Genomic DNA, 3,302 nt, shown 5'->3' with positions numbered 1-3,302 from the left:
GTGTGATAAGTTCATGCTGAGCCATTCAGCAGTCAATACAGTTGAAGGATGCAGAGCAGCTCCACATTGATACATTGGCAAGATCAGGAAGAGCAAATGCACCACCCAGATCTACATGTCTGCAGACCATTTCATACATACTCCTTTGGAAACATCACTCTGAAAAGATCTTGTCAGCTATGGAAGAGAACGAGTACATATATAATCATAAACACATACTGATCTTGACTTTATTTAAAAATTAAACAATATGGTGGCAACATTGATATGTAAATTTCTGAAATGTTGCAACTTAGGTTTAATTGGCAAAGACCACATTTAGAAATAAGGATGAGCTTAGTCTTCCAGGCAGAAATCAGATACACTTAACTGTACAAAAATAATAGTTTCCTATTATTTGAAAATACCAGTTTAAGATTGTAAAAATGCATAGATCTTTAATAAAAGAATTGGCTGTGTAAGAGTTCTCCCCTTTCACCGTATTCCTTTTTATTTCAAATGCTAGTTATTGGTTATGCTGTACAATCTAACTATTACAACAAGAAAAGGCAACCATTTGGGGAAGAGGCAGATAAAGGGAAAAGGAATGTATGTAAGTCATTTTTTTAAGGTACAATAAGTTTAATCGTGTTTTAGGAAGACAAGATAAAAATTATTTAAAGACAGTTTGGTTCTCACTGAATGAAAACAGTAGACTAAATACTGAGTTCTTTTCTGTGAATCTAGTCATCGATGCCTTGGTCACCATATTGGTAATCTCTAGGGCAGTCACCTTGGTACTCGCCATGTTAGTCATCTGGATATTCTGTGTGATAATCACTATCGCTGATTTTCAAACCATTTGTTTCTGTTGTGAATGATAAAGCAGCATGTGTGCTGCTTTATGATAGAGCAGCACAGTATTTGCGACCATATACTTGCCCCTAAGCCCATGCACACCCATTCTTTTCTGGGAAGCGTGTTGGTACTCATCTGTAGAGAAATGGTCAAGTGGTCTACTGGCTGTAATGTTAGCTTCGGATAGTAGATGGCCCTTCTGGTGCCTGGTGCTGACATCCCCACCTGGCTGTCTGCTTTGTTAGTGCCCATCTGCAGACATTGTGGTCTGGTCAAAAGGTTTATCAGTTTGCATTTTGGGATCATAAAGATGCCTGTAGTCCCACAAGTTGACATACCTGCCTGGCTGGCATTTCGTTGGTTCCCATCTGCAATCCAATTACAGTTTTGGCAGCTTTTAATTTTCCTTCATTCTAATGTCTTGTTTGTTTTTCTGCATATTTAACCCTGATGTCCATGGTTGTGTCCCTTTGTGTTTGCCAGACCTACTAGGGCCACCAGAGTAGCCTGAACCTGGATCATGTTTCCATCCTGAAAAGATCACTTACTTCAAATGTGTCATGTCGCTTCATACCATAATCCTGACTAGCTTTAATAAAGTTGACAATATTCTCCGCTGAGGCCAGTTTAATGAGGACTCATTGACTTTCTTCACTGGGCCTGCCTGCAGCTTATTGATGAGTTCACAGAGGATGCCCTCCTTTAAGCCCAGCTGGAAGTGGGTGCCAATGCTCCTGCCTGTCACCTCTGCTATCCAGTTGTGAAGATCTTCTGTTTGATAATCCTATTTGGAAGCAATCTTGATCTTGACTTTGGCCAAGAGCCCGTAGGAAGGGCCCTGGTTGAAAAGAGTCATGATGGTTCGGGTGGTGGGAAGAAGCTGCCCTCGGGGGTCCTGGTCTCTCGCGCTTGGGTTCCGGGCTCCTGGCCGAAGGAGTGGCCGCCCAAGGATGCTTGGAGCTGGCTCTCCTGGGTGGGGTGCCTGGAAACCTGGGTCCCACGGGGTTTACAGAGGCTCCAGGGCTGCTCCGGATCCTGCTGGCTGCCTCGCTCGCTGTCCTCATGGTGGCTCACTACAAATTCAACTTTTTATTTTGCATAAAAATACTTTTTTTTCCCCGAGGGATGTAAAAATAAAAATATGCTTCCTAGTTACTTATTCTATGCGTTAATCTGTGCAACAAGGGCAGTTGAGAGAATAACAAAAACTGGCCAGAGGCTGCAAGCTAGCTCGGAGCTGCTCACGTGGCGGAGTCTGGTTTGCAAGAATTCCAGCTCAGGGGCTGGGAGGGCTAGGGGTGAGGTCTTCGGAAATCTGGAGAAGAGGAGAGGTGCCAGAAGACAGAAGGACAAATGTATTCTTAGTTTTCTTTAAAAGGGGGAGAAGGTAGAGTTTACTAACTGATACCAGTGAGCTCATCACGTTTTTTTTTCACCTAATATTTAAAAATTGTATTCCACGTGTTTACCTGCCATTACTTTTTAACCAATCTAATGTGGCTGTGAGCACAGGGTCTGGGCAGGAGGCCTGTGTTGGACTTTCAGGCCCACTATGTATTGTCTGTGAGGCTGTGAGCAACGTGACACACTTGGCACTTCAGTTTCTCTATTTGTAAAATGGGGATAATGATGTCCGCCACATAGGGCTGTTGCAGGGATTCTGGGGATTAAGAGGAACATATCTGGCAGTGACTAGCACATTGTAAGCACTATATAATTATTTGTGAAGAAAATCCAGAGATTTTTGTTGGATGTTTAGGTGTTCTCCCTGTTTTGTTTTTTTTTGCTTTCTTTCTTTTTACTTTATTTTTTGGTAAGCATAATGTTCTGATGAACATTTGTTTACCAAAGTCTTTGAAGACATATCCAGTTATTTTCTTAAGATAAATTCTTAGCTATGAAAACATTTGGTAAAAAGGTATGTACAATTTTAAGACTTTTGAATTTTATTTCCAGACTAACAGAAAAGCTTTTTTTACTCTTCCTAGCAGTGAAACCGTAGGTATTTCCATTGGAAAAAATAATTATGTGTGTGTCCCAATTTGCTGAGATGTGGGGATGTGGAAATAGTATTTCACTGTTGTTTTAATTTGCATTTATTTGATTAGGGCTCTTTACTTGATTAATGGTTCAAGCTATTCTTGTGTAATTCTAGTCCAGCGAGCTAGCCACTCCCATTATTGCAGGCAACTCTCTCATTTCTCTCACTGGTGAATATAGATCACCAGTCCTTTCAACCATTTATCACAGGAAATAGTTTTCAGAATAGGTTGCCCTATTCTGAATGTGTTCTAGTTTGTCATTGTCCCTGTTAAAATATGGCTCCAGAATTGAACATGTGTGGTCAGACCAGCTGTTTTGTGTGCCAAGGAATAGGATGGTTCAATTATAATGTGTTTTTCTTTGGAGAATCCATTGGTGTGCAGTTTCCTTTGAGTTTCTATTGAATCTTGCAGTGATTTAGA

General features: G+C 41.0%; 1 pseudogene; it reads right to left on the bottom strand.

Annotated features, from left to right (window-relative positions):
* Positions 1-722: 722 nt before the first annotated feature.
* Positions 723-1,693, bottom strand: LOC140708963 (calponin-3 pseudogene; annotated as a pseudogene).
* Positions 1,694-3,302: the final 1,609 nt, after the last annotated feature.

The sequence above is a fragment of the Chlorocebus sabaeus genome, chromosome 17 (assembly GCF_047675955.1).
Source record: "Chlorocebus sabaeus isolate Y175 chromosome 17, mChlSab1.0.hap1, whole genome shotgun sequence".
NCBI lineage: Eukaryota > Metazoa > Chordata > Mammalia > Primates > Cercopithecidae > Chlorocebus > Chlorocebus sabaeus.
The sequence above is the reverse complement of the archived record's forward strand: the minus strand, read 5'-3'. Positions and strand labels throughout refer to the sequence as shown.